The sequence below is a fragment of the Canis lupus genome, chromosome 3 (assembly GCF_011100685.1).
Source record: "Canis lupus familiaris isolate Mischka breed German Shepherd chromosome 3, alternate assembly UU_Cfam_GSD_1.0, whole genome shotgun sequence".
NCBI classification, from domain to species: domain Eukaryota; kingdom Metazoa; phylum Chordata; class Mammalia; order Carnivora; family Canidae; genus Canis; species Canis lupus.
In genome coordinates, this window is record NC_049224.1 from 56639048 (window position 1) to 56658908 (window position 19861).

Sequence of the window (19861 nt, forward strand, 5' to 3'; positions counted from 1 at the left end):
TGTCTCTCGTTTAGCCTCTTACCTTGATGCTCTGTACCATGAGGACATTATGTCCCGGGTAGGAGGTGCTCCTTCAGTCTAGTCTGACAGTGAGAACACATGGAGAGCAAAATTCTAAACCTATCTTCCTACTTGGAACCGATCCCTGGCAGCCACCCCGCAGACCTGTGAGCAAGAACTAAACACTTGTGGTTGTTACACAGAATTGCTACTGCAAAATCTGCTCTTACAGGGATCCCATGAGCTGCCTCTATGTCCCCAAGTCTACGTTCAAGTACCGAAACTCTACCATTACTGTTGTACATATCAGCTTCCTCCTAAGAACTTATGTGAAGGAAGGAAACTTCTGCTAAACATCCCAAACAAAACACCAGCTGCATTACATTATTTTTTGAAGCTTTTCTTGACTCATGATTTTAATATTTTGTCATTTTAAAAATATACATTTCTGATCATGGTTAATTTTTATTTCTACTGTTGCAAAATAAACAATAAAATAAAACCCAGACTTCAGCAAGTTAAAGAAATCATGATGTTGAAGACTGTCTCTAACATTTTAGGTTCTTATTTTTATCACCACTTTCCAGAAATTAAATTGACAAAATCATGTAGGTATCAGTTCAGCCAGGTGGTTCATGGTAGACTTGGTTTTCTTAAATGCTTCTTCCAGCTCTGATGTTAGCAGTCGATATATTGTCATCTGGTCCAGAAGGAGTTTTCTACAGATCTGGAGAGCAGAACAAGAGCTTGGAGATAGCTCAAGGTTGGTCACGTGTACAGTGTGCAGTGAAGTCTGACCCTGAAGCAGGCAGCCCACAGCCGTGGCAGCGTCCCAGCCCGGCCCCCATGGGAAGCGGCCAAGTCCTGGCGTTAACGCCCTGCTCCTCATTCCCTCCCCAGCTGGCAGTCTGTCCTGCCAGCAGACCTTGTGCAGGGTGGACTTTTCTGACCCATTATTCCCTCCTCAAAAGTTAACCTTTCTGTGTCCTATTTAATCAGGGTCCTGAAAGCTGCAATCATATCTAATAAATAAATTGAGGCCAAGCTTTTAAAGGCAATGCCAGGTTGAGATGTTCACTTCTCCTGAATAGTCTCCTAGGATTTTCCAGCATTTTGGTCCAAAGAAATGAATGATGCTGTGTGTTTCAGATATCATGGGAAGTCTGTGTTTAGATCTGTGTACCAATTTCAAGCACTGGCTCTGGTGGGTCACCTGCATGCCTGATGCCACCCTCCTCTTCCCCCAGCCTCTGCGAGGCCATTCACTTGCGAGGACGTGCTCCACAGACAGCTTGCTCTGCAAGTTACTGCCTAAAAATACTCCCGCTCTGTGGCCGATCAGTTCCTCTCAAATGACCCCAGTTACCTCATCAGTGAAAAGAATAGATTGGACGAGACAAGAGTTTTTTTTTCCTTTGCTACTTCCCTATCTCACGTAAGCCCATTCGTTTTTTAAGCATGTTCTTAAATTATTATAGTAATTATATTTTGAAAATATAAATACGCACAAGGAATTATTTAATGGATCCTTTGCATCCACTAGTTAGTTTGAACAGATGTTGATTTATGTCTTCATATTTGCTCTGGGTCTTTCTTATTTAAGTCACAAACTGGTTCTCAAAATGTTAAAAAAATATGAGAAAATGGCCCTTTTATTATTTTTTGTTTTTGTTTTTGTTTTTTAAATGGCCCTTTTAAAATCAAGGAATTATGGTAGGTTAAGGAGGCAATCAAATATACATTAATAAGTAATTATGAAAATTAGAACATTGCCTGTGAAAATCAGTGGAAGCGTGCCGAATCTATAATCAGAAAAAAATAATGTTAAATGCTTTCTTCATTTACCAGGAAGAAAATACACTCTAGGAAAGCAAACGAATAATCAAAGAGCTATGAGGAGAGGAATTGATGCAGAAAAACCCAGAAATAAGCAAATCAGGGAAGGGATAACACATGTCCTAGGAAGAGATTATATAAAATGAATGAACTCATCCTGAGTATTAAAAAATGTGGGCACCTGCCCAGGTATGAAGCAACTCAAATGGTGATCCCAATATCTACCAAAGATAACAGCCAAAAGCTGGTGGTATAGCAGGGAGCACAGTTGCCTGCCGGAGCTAAGAACCCAGACACACTTGTTGCAAAGCAAATTCATAGCATTCATATATATGTAATACAGCCTTATTGGGTTCAAGAATGTGTTAAAAGAACAATGCATGACCAAGAAGGGATTCATCCATAAACGGAAGCCAAATCCTTAGGGAATATATTAATAAATATGTAACAATAGATAATGTAAGAAAAACAATTGTCTCAAGGTATTCTCAAAATGTATTTAACATCACATGGATGAACTAGGATGATAGTCAGCTAAAGGAAAGAAGCCAACCAGAAAGGACAAATACCGTTATGATTCCACATAACTGAGGTACCTAGAGCAGTCAAATTCAGAGACAGGAAGTAGCATGGTGGTTGCAGGTGGGGGGTGGGGGGCTGGAGGGTGGGTGAGGGTTCTTGTTTAATGGGGACAGGGTTTCAGTTTTGCAAGATGAGTAGAATTCTGGGGAAGGGTTGCACAACCATGTGGATGTGCTTAATGCTACTGAACTGTACACTTCAAAATAGTTATGATGATAAATATTATGTTTTGTGTATTTTACTGTAATTACAAAAACTGAAGAATAAATTCGAAAGTCAGTTTTAATGGAAACTTACAAAAAGCATATACCATCAATTTCTGGCCCCAATCTATATATAATTAATTAACTTGTCCTAAAGACTCTGAAAACAATAGCTATTAAAATAATGGTTCATTTTACATCTGCTGGGTTCCTGGAAATCAGAAAAAAATAGGTGAAACCTATTTCATAGAATTTTTCAATTTGCAAAGGATAACAGAGTTGTTTTTTTTGTCTGATTTCTTTCTTACTAAGAGCATCTATTTATTACTTTTTTCAGAGAATGGAAATTCTCTTTCTACTTCTCACATGTGTTAAATGTACTTTGTGATCAAAACAAATCTTTAAGCATGCCTAGACCCTGTATTACAATGTGCATTGTTGGTTTAAACAATGTAGATTTTCATGTATGTTTTATCAATTCTGCTCTAGCCATTGTATAGTTTCGATTCTTCTCACCTCTTTTTTGTTTGTTTTTGTGTATTTGCTGTCAAAAACTCAGATTGGTGCATTTGAGTAATTCATTATAATTACATTTTTTTTCTTCTTCTTCTAAGAGTTTTTCAATTTTTAAGCCAATTACTGTTATAAAAATGTTCAACACTCTTATTTCTTTGGTATGTATCATGTGTTTACCAACCTGTCTCTGTAGGTTGGCAGAGATGGGACAAAGAGTACCACTGGAGGTGCTGCGGCCTAAGGAGCCACCAGCCAATGGACCTGGGCATCTGACCTCCCTGGAGTGCAAGATCCCTCACTCAGCTTTTGGGCAGCAGCACCCTGGGAAGAGTACTCAGTGTGACCCCACCACACACCTGGTGTGGAGGTGAGGGTAAGCAGACATAACACACACACCCAAGCGAGAGGCTTGGAGACAATGGTCTGCCTCAGGCGGAGCCCATCCATAGGCCTCAGGCTATAGCATCAGGCATGCTAAAAGTAAGCCAGTGAAGCACCGGCTCACCCCCTACAAGCATCTTCTACATGATTTCTGAACAAAGAGTTGTCAGGGATAGATCCTCTCTTTTCCTCCTTCAAGAAAAACAAACAGTTAAAAACAGGGTTTCAATGGGAAAAGAATCTGCACCAATCCAGTTCAAGATGGTGATTGAACTCATCTTTAATTCCCTATCCTCTCATTTTCCCAATATAACCCAAAATCTATGTCAATGTTGGAAAATAGGGAAGAGTTCCCTATCCTTCTTGAATGGTATGCCTTCCCATCCTTCAAGAAATTCCAATCAGACCATGGTTCAAGGGATGGAAAGTGGACAAAGTGCCATCAGAACTTCCAAAAAAAGTCTCTTTGAGATTGGGAAAGGCAAGGCTTGAGGTGCTAGCCATGGGGTAGTTAGTTGAGGCCAGGTCAACACCAGGAGTGGCCTTAGGGAGTGGATTGATTTGGGCAAACGGAGCCACTGACCATGGCACTCCATCCTGGAATCCAAGGGGTAAGGATGGTGTGTAAAATATGGGAGAAGAAGATGCGGGGGGGGGGGGCATGCCACCACCCATGTTAGGCTGCCACTCCAAAGAGATGAAGAAATGACCGACCAGCATGGGCATGCTAATCACAGGTCCCTATGAGCTCCCCTCCTGAGCTTTTGCCTGCTTTGGATAAATAAGATTAGTTCCTGAAGGTGTCGTGTTTCTCTTTTTGAGGGTATTTGTGATTTAGGGAATAGATTTATTCTTTTTTGACCCCAGATATCCTCTCCATGTTTATTCATTTTGTTTTCTTCAGTTTCAATCTCCTGATCTTTGTTGAGAGCCAAGTGGCTTTTTATTTCTATGGAAAGAAATGATCTTTTTACTCGTGGAAACATGAGTCATCATGCCTCCTCATTTGAAAACTTTCTTTTCTTGAGAAGTTGCCAACATCAAGGGTGCACACTCATTCGTTTCTCTAGGGATCCCTATCAGGATTGTTTTCTGCATCCATTATTTCTTTCAATGGAAGCATGATACTCTGCCGCCTGTGATTTTAAGCAAAATTAAGGCCTAATGGATGGCTTACCATATCATGCTGCATTTCCAGAGATTCCATTTACAATGATATCAGGCGCACCCAGATGAATGGTTTCACCCTTCAATGGAAACTGGGAAAAGCAGAGCCGAGTTGACTTTCAGATAAATATTAATAGCAATTGCTCAAAAACAAAGACCAGGAAACAATGCTCAAATACTTGTCTTTACTGAAACACTTACATTATGTAGCACTTGAAAATCCATGCTCATTTTTAAGTGAACACACTAATCTCTTAAGGAATGAGAGAAGTGTCATGAATTTAGGGAATGAGAATAATTTAGACTTGGCTTTATCATCCAGACTAAGGAGTAGACCAGTAAATGAATTCATAGGACCTTGATCTATTAGAGGGTGCTGAACCACCCCATGATAGATCCTAGCATGGGCTAGTTACTGTTTATATTCTGTTATGTTAATGTTCACATTTGTGATCATCCCCCCTTGAGTGCCAGGGGCAGGGGCTATGACTTGCCTCAGACCAATAGACTATGGTAAAAGTAACAGGACATCACACCTGCCATGTTGCAGTGTGTGTGTGTGTGTGTGTGTGTGTGTGTGTATAAGAGTGACTCTCTTTTGCTATTTTGGAACAAGTAAGCCTCCATGCTGTGAGAAGGACTATGGAGACAGGCCACTTGGTGCCAAACTGCAAGCAGCCTCTAGGCCATGAAAGAGTCCCATGGTCAACAGTCAGCAAGCCAACAGAGACCTCAGTCCTACAGCCAGGAGATGAATTCTGCCAACAGCCCGAGGGATCTCCCAAGTGGCTCTTTCCTCTGTCCAGCCTCTGGTGGGACCCCAGTCCTGGCTGACCCTTAGCTTACCACCCAGAGTTCAATGAAGCTGTGCCTGGATTTCTAGCCCACAGAAGACCATGACATAATAAATGCACGTTGCTTTAAGCTTCTGGGCTACTGGTAATTTGCTGTGCAGCCATGGAAAACCAATACAACGTGGAACATGTGACACAGGTGGAGAAAGTTGTATTTGCTCAGAGTCCATGCAAAGGACAGTAACGAGTGTGGTGGGAAGAAATAATGTCATGAGCCACTTAGGTTTGGGGTTAGACTCTTCAGAAGCAAGCTAATTGATTGTCTCATAAGGTGCATAGGCCTAAAATCGGAACTAAATGATTCAGAACAATCAAGAGCATGCTTATTGCCTGCTATCTACAGACTTCTCTCCCCTTCTCCTACAGTGCTCAGATCCTAAATAAATGGATGTAAGCAGATATTTGAAGAGCTTTATTTCTAAAGGGCGACAAAATGTTAATTTCCCTGGGGCCACCCACATATTTTGGTCTGGCTAAATCTATTATTAAGGTTGCAAGATACATTAAAAAGATACCTGAACTTGGCAATCAAAGACTCCGCTCAGGAGTCTGCCCAGGTCACAAAGATCCCGTTTCCCAAAGGGCTAGGGTGGCTGGAGGAAAGCCTGTGTCTCACTGAAAGAGGTTCCATGGGCTTTCTAAGATTATATCTCTGGGAACCTCTCTTAAACAGAGAGCTTTCTCTACGCACTAACGTTTTCTAGTAGGATATCTGAGAAGGACTACACTATGTTTTTTGTTGCCTATAGAAAACAGAAGAGGTTTAATTATGAGATACTGAAGTGGCTGGCTGATTTTCCTGAAGGCATGGAGTCTCTTTCCCCATGGAGCACTGAATCATGTGCTTTGAACAACTGCCTTCTCTTAGCCTGTCCAGAACAATTCTTTCTTACTGGCCTGAATTTCTTTCTATATTTGTCTGTAGTCTTTTGTTTTACATTGCAATAATATACCTCTGTGGGCAGTACAACTTAATCAGGACAGATATAAAATGTAAAGTTCCCATTTATATCCTATACTTTCAGTGAATCTCAGTGTCTCCCCTGAGAGGAGAGGAGACCCCTCCCCTCCGCTGTATCCAGAGGTAACCATGATTAAAGTGTGTGTTTGTGTGTGTGTGAGTGTGTGTCTACACACGGAGAGGTTTTATCTGTAAAAGTGGGAGCATTATGTATATATATTGCAGAGCAACTTCTTAATCATTCAAAGAAATGTCTCAGAAATCCCATTGTCAGTTCAGATGTCCACGTCATTCTATTTAGTAACTGTAGAATACATTGTTTTAAGAATACATCAATATTTATATCACAATTTCTTTATTGTTGGGCATTCAGCTTTTTTCTGATTTTCTCCAATACAGAAATAGGAAATCTTTATATATCTTTATACACATATGCATATATTTTTGAGGATAGTTTCCTTAGTTGAATTGTTGGGTCAGTAGGATACATACATTTTACCTTTTGAGAGACAGCTGCTAAATTGATCTCCATGAAAACTGTACCAATATACACTCACTCATTAAAGTATGAAGGTACCCATTTCCCATATGCTCAACTACAGTGGATGTGACAAATCTTTTAAAATGTTGCCAGCCTGGGTGAAAAATGAAATCAGCAACTTACATTCTTTGTCTTCAGCCTCTCTTTCTTAAGTTTCCCAGCTGGACGATGAACTTTCCGTCCTCTTCTCTCCTGCTCTGAAGAGAAGAGGTTTGATGTAATGCTCATGTGTAAATTTACATTTAAATTATGTTACTAGATTTCCCAATTTTGAATCATTCTTGTATTCTGAGGGGAGACACTTGGCAATATTTTTAATTTGCTACTGGATTTTGTTCGATAGCATTTTATTTAGAATATTTATAGTCATAAGAGAAGCAGTTTACAATCTTCCTCTTTCAGTTATTCTTGTCTGGTTTTGGTTTTGTTATAAGGGTTTTGCTAGATCCGTAAACTGAATTGGGGGAATTTCCCATTCTTTTCTGTGCTGTGGAACACCTTATTTGCATAGGAATTTTCAGTACCCTAGAAAGTTTTATTGAAATTGATGGTCATACTTTCCAATCTATGTGCCTCTAGGGTGGAAAATTTAAAATGGAGACAAAGCCTTTATCACATAGTTATGGATAAAAACAGAAATATCAAATTAAGTTGAACTCCTATCATGACCAGGTATACACATACATAGAACTGCAATCTGTTAACAAGACAACATATAAAATCTTTCCCGCTTATATCAGTAGAAGGAATTGGAAAAGAAACTTCGTAAAATTCACCATGAGGGAAAAAATAAAAAGGCTTGAGAAGTAGCTGAACTGGGCTGGCCATGAAGCTCATTGGATGGTGTTGATCTCTTTTAATCACAAAGACAATATAGAAGTTCTGTTCAGCTGGGTCATTGTGCACTTCAACTTCTCAGCTTGACTTAGAATTTTTTTTTTTGACTTAGAATTTTTAAGCACAGTTCACTTTGTCATGAAATGTTCTCTTCCCAGAGGACTCACAAACTAAGGTATCATTTTACTTTGCAAATATGCAAAGAGTTTTTAGCACGGGGTCTGGTTCATGGTAGGTATTCAATAAAAGTTGGTTTTCCTTCTCCCAGACTCATTAAAAAATGTTGCTTCATTTAAATGTATATGCTTCTGTTCTCTTGGAAAGAAAGGTGGCAGGTAGGGGTGTTATTTAACTTAGTAGCTGGAAATGAATGCCAGCTGTGTGACCTTCAGATGCAATCAGAATTCCAGGGTCTCAACTAAATCTGGAAGTAAAAAAAAAAAAAAATTTTTTTTTTTTTTTTTTTTTGTAAAGGCACAGCAAATCCAGTCAGCCAAACCTCATCCTTGGAAACAGTTGGATTTTCAATCAACTTCCATATGTATCTGAAAATCTTTTCCTTACAATATGGCAATTTACAAACCCAAGATGTATAGAGGTAGGCAAGCATGACTAACCCTGGGGTTTCAAAAATAATTAATGGATCAACCTTCTGCTTGCAAAAATTTCAACTTTGGCATCTAGATCAGAACAATTCTTACTATATCGCACATACAACAAAATCATTCTTTCTACTTTCACAGATCATTCCATACATTCTTTCCATGTTCTGGCACAATTCACTAGTTCTAATATAAGTCAAGCCTTGTACTTCATTTTAATTCCATAACCTGGAGATCTGTTGTTTAAAGGATGGCTGGGTTAAAATCAGCACATGTAGAATGGGGTTCCAACGTGCCAAACATCTGTTGGATGTGAACATATTTCAGATGGTTTTCATACAGCTAGATGTTTAATATCACACAGAAACAGACACTCTGTGATCAGAATCCCTATGTAATAGCTGCAGATAGCTATAGATAAACACATTGTCTCTGAGCTTCCCATTGGGAATTATACATATATGGCAGACGTCTCTAGTTGTCTACCCAATTTGTGCTGTCTCTTTCTTCCTTATTAACAGGAGGCCAATTTTGTGATACATTCAGTTAAAATACTAATTTTTCCAATTTGCAATGAAGCTAGGGATGACCTCATGATAGAATTTTGGATAGTAAGATAGAAGCAGAAGTCAGCTAAGCATTTCTGACAAATGTTGCAATTTTCTTCTTTTTCTTTTCATTCCCTCCTAGTCCCCCCATTGCATTTTACTTTCCTGCCTGGAACACAGTACTGAGTCTGGAGTTGGAGCAGCCCTTTTGTGACCATAAGACAACCTACATTAAAATAGAAACACATCCTAAAGATGGGAGGAGTGGACAGAGAGATGGTGCCTGGGACAAATCCATATAGGATTTATTTGGTTAAGCCACCATATTTATTATTATTTACAGTTGTACACAACCCAGATCGACATCACACAGACATTTTTTTCCCTTTCTAAATTGTAGTGATTATTTCATTTTACCTCTTTCATGGAAGAGTTGGATTTATCTGAAGAGTGTAGATAAGAGAGCTTAGATACTCATTTTCCTGGTACTGAGTTTATAGTTTCTTTCAGAGCAGGTGCTCTCCATCAGTGTGCATGATTAGTTGGACAAAGGAACACAGTGTAAGTTTTTATAACCAGTGGAAAGGCAAGATCTAGGTGACTCCCGGGGATTTTGTTGTAATTTTTAAAAAGATTTTATTTATTTATTTATTTATTTATTTATTTATTTATTTATTTAAGAGAGAGAGAGAGAGAGAACAAGCAGGGGGAGGGAGAGGGACAAGCAGACTCTGCACTGAGCCGGACACAGGTTCAATCTCATCATCTTGAGATCATGACGTGAGCTAAAATCAAGAGTTGGAGGCTTAACTGACTGAGCCTCTTATTATAGATTTTTGCATAACAATTATACGATGTGCACAGACACATGTGTCTGCAGGGACTGGGAGTTCCCAGAGACATAAGAACATCACCTCTCATGGTTCAATAGCTTTCTTCTCCCAGAAGAGGATCCCACAGGTTCAGGAATGCCCAGAATTACTGATGGTATGTTATGTTTGGTATTTTCAGAATCAACAATACAGAATACCTTTTAGGAGAGTAGGATTCTAGTAGAATTTGCACATGGTACATGCACTGATGAGAAGTTCATCTAGTCTGGCTGTCATCATGCCATACATCACACCATACAATTATACATCAAGTTAATGTAATCATGCCATTTGACTTTACTGAGGTTTCAGCTTCCTGTTACCTCTTTGTGAGGGGACAAAATCCTGCCCAATCCACTGATGAGTATTGGTCCTAGAATACTGAGATCCAAAGAAGTTCATCCTTCATTGATACTACTGGGACTAGAATTATTGGCAGTCAAATGGCCAGATTAGGTCTCTGTAATTTAAGGCTATATTGGGACGCCTGGGTGGCTCAGTGCTTGAGAATCTGCCTTCTGCTCAGGGCATGATTCCAGGATCCTGGGATCCAATCCTGCATCAGGATCCCTGCAGGGAACCTGCTTCTCCCTCTGTCTATGTCTCTGTCTCTCTTTCTGTGTCCCTCATGAATAAATAAATAAATAAATTGCAAAAGTAATAAAGAGGATTGCAACTCAGCAAAGATTCTTAAGGATATGCTCCCCCTACCTCAAACATCAGAAACTCAGTTTACTTCCTGGATCATCATTAGGATCTTTCTCTTATTCTTTCTTTACCTGCAATTGTACTTGAGTCTTTCACAATCTGTCAATACCTCCATTGATGCTGAGAGTGTAGGGCCAAGGAGAAAAGGATACAATCCACAGAGTCAAACTTGCTGCTCAGTCCTGGAGTGGAGTAGGGAATTGAGGGAAGCACCATCACTAGGTGGCTCTGATTCATGGTCTTCTGCACCCTCCCATCTCAACCATTTCCATGGAAAATTAAAAATTGTTTACAAAAACAAATTTGAGGGACAGGAGGAATGTTGACAACATTAGTCATAGAAGTGTCTTCACCATGTGGCTTTAATAGAACTACTGTGACAAAAACTTCCAAATAGTTTACCATAGAAAAAACCTGCACCAACTTAAAAACAGTTTTGTTTTGATTAGCTGTGTTAAAATATTTAGAGAAAGGAAAAGATGTTTGGAACCCATAAAATTTCTGGCTGAAGCTATGTGTTTCAGGTGGAAGGCCAATGCAGAAGGGAGTTAAGGTCATTGTTGAGGGACATGGCCATGTGTCTCCATTATGGGTGAGCCTCCTGGAGGATGAGAAAAGAGGACATGGGAGCCAAAGGTTGCTGGGATCAAGCCTACAAAGTCCTTTGCCAGAAAGGCTGTGGAAAGACTGTATGGTAGAGTTCTAGAAGGGAGAAAATGCCCCAGAGATAAAATGATAGAGAACAGCCTTGGGGAGAATCACCAGGACAAGGAAAAGCCTATAGGTTGATAGGTGGGGCAGCGAGGGGATGGATCAGTGATGCCTTGGCTCAGCCTGCAAGAAAGCATAGCATGAAGTACAAGTTCAGTGCTCAGAGAGGTAGAAAAAGTGCCGAATGAACAGATTTTGTGGTGAGATAAGTGAAAGAGACCTCGCTAGATCCAGAGACAGCACCAATGTGCAAGACCACTACAAGAAAAAGAATAAGGTAAGATTAAACCGGTAGTTGGCAGACTTTTCTGTGAAGTTCACAGTTTGGGCTGTGAAAGCCATGAGGCTTCTCTCACAACTACTCAGCTCAGCCGTCCTGGTGCAAAAGCAACCAACAAATAAAGTTTTATTAGAACACAGCTACACTCATTTGTTGAATATTATCTAGAGCATTCCAATGTAAATTTCACATAGTGGTCACAGGTCACAAGATAATCTTCTTTCCTCTCCTCATCCTCTACCCCCCAATCATTTAAAAGTATAAAAGCTATTCTTAGCTCCCAGGCTCTGCAAAATCAGGCAGTGGGCAGGGCCCAGTTTTGCTAATTCCTGTGTTAAACGAAAAGGCCCAAGGTAGGGGCTGTTGGAAGGGAGAGTGAATAGAGTAGGTGGCAGTGCAAAGGGACAGAAGTAAATGTATAAAGTAGGAACATCTGATTTAGATAGTAATGATCTCAGTGGCTGTTATATTCACAGAGTCTTTGTCCTTTAAGAAAAGTATCTCTCTCAAATTTTAAGCACAGAATAGAATGCAAATAACTAATTTCTATTTTTTAAATTTTATTTATTTATTACACAGAGAAACAGAGAGAGGCAGAGACATAGGGAGAGAGAGAAGCAGGCTCTTACAGGGACCCTAATGAGGGACTCGATCCCAGAACCCCAGGATCACGCCCTGAGCCAAAAGCAGACACTCAACCACTGAGCAACCTAGTACCCCTTATTTCTATTTTAAAAGAAGGAAGTATGTTAAGCAGAAATCAATGCATTTATTGTTGCCATTCCTTCCTTTCTTGTTTTTTTTTTTTTTTTTTTTTTTTTAATATTTGGAATAAGATACACTGGCCAGGTTACTCCATGCCTGTAGCTATCACTGGTTTCTGGGCTTCAATTTAATAGCATTGCTCCTTAAAAAAGTTTTTTTTTTTAAATTTTAGAATATTATCTCTGAAACCCACACCTTCATTAGGTGACTTTAGATCTATGGGGAGCATGACTTTATCTGGAATCTTTGTTCTTTGATTTGGAGACAGAATGTGTTAAATCGTGCACTTCCCAAGCCATTTGCCACAGCTGCCCTTCCAGGAACATCTTTCAGAACTTCCCTCCACGAGAATTTCTATTTCTTAGTCAAATTAGGCACTGAGATCATTTAATTTGATTGAAAATTATTCCAATTGGAGCTCCTGGGAAGCTCAGTAGGTTCAAACCTCCAACTCCTGGTTTTCGGCTCAGGTCATGATCTCCAGGTTATGGGATCAAGTCTGCTTGTCCATCACCCTTGGCCCCTCCCCTGGCTCACACACACTCACACCACACACACACTCTCTCTCAAATAAATAAAATCTTTAAAAAAAGAAAAAGGAAATGATTCCAATTGCCAGGTAACTAATTTGGGAGCTTTCTCGAAGCCAGATGGTGCATCAGGTCACTTCTGTCTCTTTCCCATCTTAGTATCTACATTTCCTTGGGACAGTGCTTGGAACATAGGCTCAGTAAACATGTGCTGATTAAGTGAAGGAGTGGTTGCCATGTAGTCAGTGGGAAATAAATAGACATTGGGGACCCAAAGATGTTCGTGGCAGCTTTGCTACCCTTGCCCATGTTTCTAGAATTATAAGAAACTACTTGCTAGGGAAAGTCACTGGCCAGTGTATTTCCTAGTCTGTGTGCCTTGATTTTTCCCTTCAAATCAGGGATTCTGAATGTTGTCAGTTTGGATAGGGTGTCGTTTGCCTATGACTACACAGCTGTGGTTATTATTGGAGCCAGTTCTTGGCCATGATTCACTTTGTTAAGTGTTCTCTCTGAAATGTGGCTGGACAGGAACCAGAATCCAAGACATTTCAGTGGTTAGAGGACATGCTTGAGGATGCTGTGGAGATCTAGGGCCATTTGGGGATGTGGTAGGGTCATTGAGAATGAAAAGCTAGAATTACTGAGGAATTATGATGCCTTATTCATCTTTTAATCCAAGATTAGACAAAGGGAAAAATAAAAGAGATCTTCTTTTAGCCAGATTTAGTGAGCAAGAGTAACCATAACTCCCTTAATTTTGGCACCTTGTTTTGTGTTGTTATATGAGCACCTTCATTGGTATGAAACCAATGCTTCTGGTTCTTGCTTAAAACAAAACACAATTGAAACAAAACTAAGACAAAAGTAGTGTGTAATTCTATCACAGATGAATGGGGGCATGAATTTATGGGGGAAACAGGATAAATGAGGCCAGATAAAAGTCAAGTGTTTCAGAGGGCAGGGGCAATGAGAAAGTGAGCTAAGGTCACGCTGTCCGAGGAAATGGCCATGTGTCTCCATTTGGATGACTCATGTCTGGGTGACACATGTTTACCTTGTGATCCTGGCCTAAGATCTACTAAGAGTGCTTCTTCCCTCTTGGTGGGGAATTAGGGATCTAGATTCTGGGTCAGGTGGGATAACTTTCTGCATAGGGGTTAAGTGGCATCAGCCTACCTGGCTTCAGCACGTTGAGGGCCAGACAGGCTAACACACTTGTTTATTCAATCATCATTGGGATGAATAATAATTGCACATATGGTCACCGAAATCTGTTTCCCTTTCAAAGCCCTCATAGTCTGGCTGGAACTATGGTGGGATTTTGCAGATTGGCACTTGGGCAACTGCTTTTTCATGCTGAAGTGTCAGAGCATTGAAGATCAGTTCATAATCCTTCCTTGGCCCGTGACTTCCAGTGTTATTATAAATCATAACTGCAGAATGGAGGTGTAGGCTGTTCATGTGGCTGCAACATTTTCTTTACAAGCTTGTACAGAATGTCAGGAGGAAAATTTTATTTTGCACTTTTATGGGCAGCATAAAGAATGCTTTGTAAATATCTTAAAACTGAAAAAAAAAAACCCCACTAACTCCAACTAAACACACACACACACACACCAACTCTAAGAAAGCTTATTTTTGCTAATCATGAACATCAGGTATCTAATGATCAAGCAATTTCCTGGCAAAAAATACTGTCAGACAAGTCTGGAAGGGTTTTACAAATGTTGACTAGCTCATGAACCACAGCCCATACCAAACTTTTACAGAATGTTAGGTACAGAGCAATTTCACATGCTCTTCAGGACTGCTTTGTTCTGCAATAAAACCTGGGAACAAAACAGCCATAGAATAATTTTAGTCTAAATAGGAAAGGGAACCATATGTGGTAAATGTTGCTGGAAAGAAACTGAACATTTGATAAATGTTAATAATGATTCAAAGGATATTTAGCTCTCTCTTAGTTGACCTAGAATATGGTGAGATGATCCATGTGCTTGGCGCTCAACCAAATACAACAGAAGAGACTGGGTTTGGTAGATCTGGGAATTAAGAGGGTGTCTCTGGTGAGTTGTGGCCATGCTGAATTCACCAATAAACACTGGATGGCCAGATCCAGGACAGGTTTCCGTGCCTTGGCATTTGAAACCCACAAGGTATTACCTCTGCTACCAAGTTACAAAAACAAATCACTGCATCTCCTGGAATCACTGAATCAGCAACTGGAGAGGTCACCTAGCCTCAATTCCCTCCAGGGAAGAGTTCCTCTTCAAAGAGGAGCATCACTTTTGTCTCCCAGCATTTGACGAAGTATTTTCAGGGGCAGGAGGCTCATTACTAACAGGAAGTTCTTTTGTTGGATGCTTCTCATCAGAATAACTTTTGTTTTAAGCCTCCCTATGATTTCTACTATTTCCCTGGCTTCACCTACTGAAGCGTCACAAAACAAGTCAGGTTTCTAATCCCCATGACAGCCCTTATCTCCTTAAAGACAGCTCTTATGCCTGCTCTAGGTCTCTAATAGGTAAAAAGAAAACACTGAGTGACATGGTCAGGAAAGTCCAACCACCAATAACCAATGACTATGACGTATGACCTTACAGCTCTTGGGCAGGCTCTAGGGCAACAGTTGCATCACCAGCTCAAGTGATAATCCATCTCTTCCCTTCTAATATTTTCATCTCTTATCTCATTGTATGATTGTATTGGATGACCCTTCGGTGCATCTGTGATTCTGTATCCAAAATGTGTGTGGATTTGCCTTTTCCCCACCCCTCACATTTCTACTACCCCCATCTTGGTCTAGGCCACTGTATTAGTTTCCTGGATGCCATAACAAAGTACCACAGACTGGGGATGGGGGGCAGTTGGGCTCAAATAACAAAAATTTTCTGGCTCACAATCTGGAGGCTAGGAGTCCGAGATGAAGGTATCACCAAGGCTGGCTCCCTGTAAGGGCTGCAAGGGAAGATCTGCTCCAGGCCACTCTCCTTGGCTTGTGCCTAACTATCTTCTCCCTAATCCTTTTCTTCTCTCTTTGTGTGCATATGTCCAGACTTCCTCTTATAGGGACACTAGTCACATTGAATGAGGGCCCACCTTAATGACCTCATTTTTAATTCATTGCCTTCCTAGGACTGTATTTCCAGATACAGCCATGTTCTGAGGTTCTGGGGGTTAAGACTTCAAACTATGAATCTGGCAGGAGGGACACAGCCACTCCCATAACAGCCACCATCATCTCTCACATGGGTGACTGGCGAATGCTTTGAAACTGGAATCCCTGTGTCTACTTTGCATTCCTCAATCCCATTTCTAAAGAGTAGCAGAAGAGGTTTTCCTGAACCGGGCATCATATCATGGCATTCCCCAACTTTGTCCTTCAGTAGCCGTCAATGCAATTAGAGTCCGAACTCCTAGGAGACATACAGCCCCGTGGGCAAGCCGGTATCCTCCTTGGCCAATGTCACTAAATATCTCCTTGTCTGCTGTGTTTTAGCTATATCAACCTTTGGGCACTGATACCTCAACCCTTTCTGTCCTCTGGGCATTTTCTCCCTCCTGGAACATTTGCTGCCTCTTCCTCCAGATCCTTCTAATTCTTAGCTCTCAGCTTAAATATCTCTCAGTTAAGACTTTCTGGATCCACCTGGAGAAAGTGCTCCTTTCTTCTAGCGCACAACCTTTAGAATAACTTGCAGTTATTTTGTATTTACTGTTTTCTTCTACTAGATGCCAGAATCTGAGGCTCGCTTATTACTATGTTTTTTGCACCTAATACAGCACCAGGTGCCTCGTAAGCGCTCAAACAATATTGAATAAGTTGTTAAGATTTCTAACAGAATGGTAACTACTGGCAGCCCCATCTTGTTCCTGACTTCAAGAAGTCTGCCTCTAGGGATCCCTGGGTGGCGAAGCGGTTTGGCGCCTGCCTTTGGCCCAGGGCGTGATCCTGGAGACCCGGGATCGAATCCCACATCGGGCTCCCGGTGCATGGAGCCTGCTTCTCCCTCTGCCTGTCTCTGCCTCTCTCTCCTTCTCTCTCTGTGACTATCATAAATAAATAAAAAAATTTAAAAAAAAAAAAAAAAAAAAAAAAAAAAAAAAAAAAAAAAGAAGTCTGCCTCTAATTTTCTGGCATTTATTTATATATTAAACATGCTGTTTATTTCAGGTCTCTGATAGAGATCGCTAACAGATACTGCTGGTTTCCTCACTGGCATACTTATTTATTTTTAATGAAATTATGATTTTTTTTGGTTGACCCACACAGCTCCACATGGCCATATTTTCTTTGGAACCCCACTCCCAATACCAGCGATTGGTCTAAGAATGAGCTTGAGATGAAATTCTGGCTAATGAGACAAAAGTCTTTTGTTGGTCTTCTAGAAAACGTGCCTCAAGACTTCTTCCTTATGGTTTTAGCCATTGATCTGGAGATTGCTGATATGTATAGCTAAGACTTTTTTTCTGCAATATTGCTCATTAGTTTATTTGCATTTTCTTCTTTTAAAAAAAGATTTATTTATTTATTTTAGAGAGAAAGAGAGAGAGAGAGAGAGAGAGAGAGCATGTCCACAGGGAAGCGACAGAGAGAGAGAGAATCCTGAAGCAGACTCTCTGATGAGTGTGGACTCTGATGCTGGGCTCTATCTCAGACCTTAAGATCATGACCTGAGCCAAAACCAAGAGTTGTACACTTGCCATACTGAGCTACCCAGGCGCCCCAATATTTTCTTCTATGTGTGGTTTACTAAGATTATTTTTTTGTTAGTGCTTTTTATTTTTCTTTTCAGGAACAGCTTTAGATATTTTTCTTCAACATCTTTTTGACTGAAGTGTGATTTTTAATCTGTTAATGTAGTAAATACTTTCCATATATTTCCTAAGGTTGGATCACCTTTGCCTTCTTGGGTTATGCCTAGCTTGTAATATTCACTTTACTACTGGACTAGACTCAGATAATCATTACATATTTTTTTGTGATATGAGCATCTGTTTTCAAAAGTGACATATATGTAGTTCTATCGTTTATTTTTTTGTTCTATTTTTGTCTGTTTTGCCTAGTTGGTTATGCTGATTTCATATGACGAAGTGTTTCACATTTCCCTATTCCCTGGAACAGTTTCTTAAGTATGCAGTTTTCTTTTTTCTAAAGACTTAGTAAATTTTTTTTTCTGAAAAACAATCTGAGTAGATCTTTCAGTACCTTTTCAGAAGTACTTTTCAGTTTTTTGGTATGACTTTGAGTCTATTTAAGTTTTCCCCTTCTTCCTGAGTTGATTTTGGTAATTAATCTATTTCTGGGAGTTAATTCAATTTATCTGTATTTTCAGATGTATTTCATAAGTGTGGGCATATTATCCTCATATAATATTTAGATATCCTTTGTACCTGTAGATGTATAATCATCTTTATTCTTAAGGTTGCATGCTTGAGCTTTCTCTAGCTTTAAAAAACGAGATTCACCAGAATTTGCCCATTTTTCTCTTTTAAAAACTTTGATTTTGATCAAGTCTACTGGGATTTTTGCTTGTTTATATTACATTAATGTCCAGGTATACATGTATCCCTCCCTTCCTTCCTTCCTTCCTTCCTTCCTTCCTTCCTTCCTTCCTTCCTTCCTTCCTTTCTTCCTTCCTTTCTCTTTCATTCCTTCTCTCCTCCCTCCCTCCCCCTCTCTCTCTTTCTGCAGGAATGTCCACGATAATAGCTGTCAGTCCCTTCTTAAGGCCAGAGATGGTATTATAGGATGGTGGTGACAGGCCTCAAGTGGTGGGAGCAGCCTGACTTTCCAGGAGCCTGGCAGGGGTGACAGTTTCCCTGAGCCAGGCCATCAGCCGTTTCCTGTCGGCCAGCGCTGCGGAGTCAAGGAGGGGTAGAAGGCCAGGTAAGCCCCAGGTCACCAGGGGGCTGGCCCCATGTCCCCGCGGAGGACACAGGGACTGCGTCGGCCCTCTCCACGCCCTGGCTGAGCTGGCTTCTCCAGGGGACCTGGGGTCTGGCACTTGCATGTGGAAGCACCACGGAGGAGAGGAGGTCTAAGCACAGGCTCTGCTGCCCAAGGGAGCAGGTCGGAGCAGCCACAGGAGCTGTGGCCTCGCACAAACCACCTGCCCCACCCCCACCCAGCCTTCATCTCCCTCACAGAATATGGAAAATGTAACATTTATTTCTCCTGAGTTGAACCCTATGGCAATGCTGGTGTGTAGCACACTGCCCGACACATAAAACGTGTAACAGGAAGTGAGGTATTACAAGCCCCCAACATTGCCCCACCACGACCAGCATCCCTCCAGGACCCACTCCCGGGTACCCCTGCCCCTCGGTGTCCCGCCCCACCCCCATGCGGGTCCCATTGCGCTTGCGTCACTTCCGGAAGCCTCTATGGGCACTTCCAGGAAATAGCCCGATGCGACCGTCATGGCCGCCTTGCGGGAAATCCGCGGATGCAACGATCCCTGCCGCCATCAGGGCGGGACCACGACGGGCAAGGCTTCAGAGGTTGCCTGGGAAGCGCTCAGAGTTGGGGTTTCCAGGAGGCCCGGGCCTTCTTTGTGTTGCAATTCTTTCCTGAAACATCAACTTTTCTTTCTTTCTTTCTTTCTTTCTTTCTTTCTTTCTTTCTTTCTTTCTTTCTTTCTTTCTTTCTTTCTTTTTCTTTCTTTCTTTCTTTTTAGAATTTATTTATTCATGAGGGACACACAGAGAGAGGCAAAGACCCAGGCAGAGGGAGAAGCAGGCTCCACGCAGGGAGCCGGACGTGGGACTCGATCCCGCGGCTCCTGGATCAGGCCCTGGGCTGAAGGCGGCGCTAAACCGCTGGGCCATCGGGGCTGCCCCAACTTCCTGGTTTTCTTTCTGCTCAGGGCCATTCCTTTCCAGCCTCCGTGGCCGGTTCCTCCACCTTGTGGCAGCTCTGAGTGCTGCCGTGTGGGTCCCATCTGCACACCTCTTTCCCTTA

At 41.2% G+C, this 19861-nt stretch overlaps 2 long non-coding RNA genes across 2 annotated transcripts in view; both read right to left on the reverse strand.

Annotated features, from left to right (window-relative positions):
• Nucleotides 1–363: 363 nt before the first annotated feature.
• LOC111095234 lies at nt 364–7393 on the reverse strand. The gene is made up of 3 exons (XR_005357109.1): nt 7165–7393; nt 4696–4777; nt 364–727 (listed from the first exon to the last, which is right to left on the reverse strand). It is a non-coding gene; the product is annotated as an uncharacterized LOC111095234 (long non-coding RNA).
• A 3286-nt stretch (nt 7394–10679) lies between these two features.
• LOC111095235 overlaps nt 10680–19861 on the reverse strand; it is a 39648-nt gene continuing 30466 nt past the window's right edge. Inside the window, exon 9 of the long non-coding RNA XR_005357111.1 lies at nt 10680–10790. This is a non-coding gene — a long non-coding RNA (uncharacterized LOC111095235). The remainder of the gene's footprint in view (nt 10791–19861) is intronic.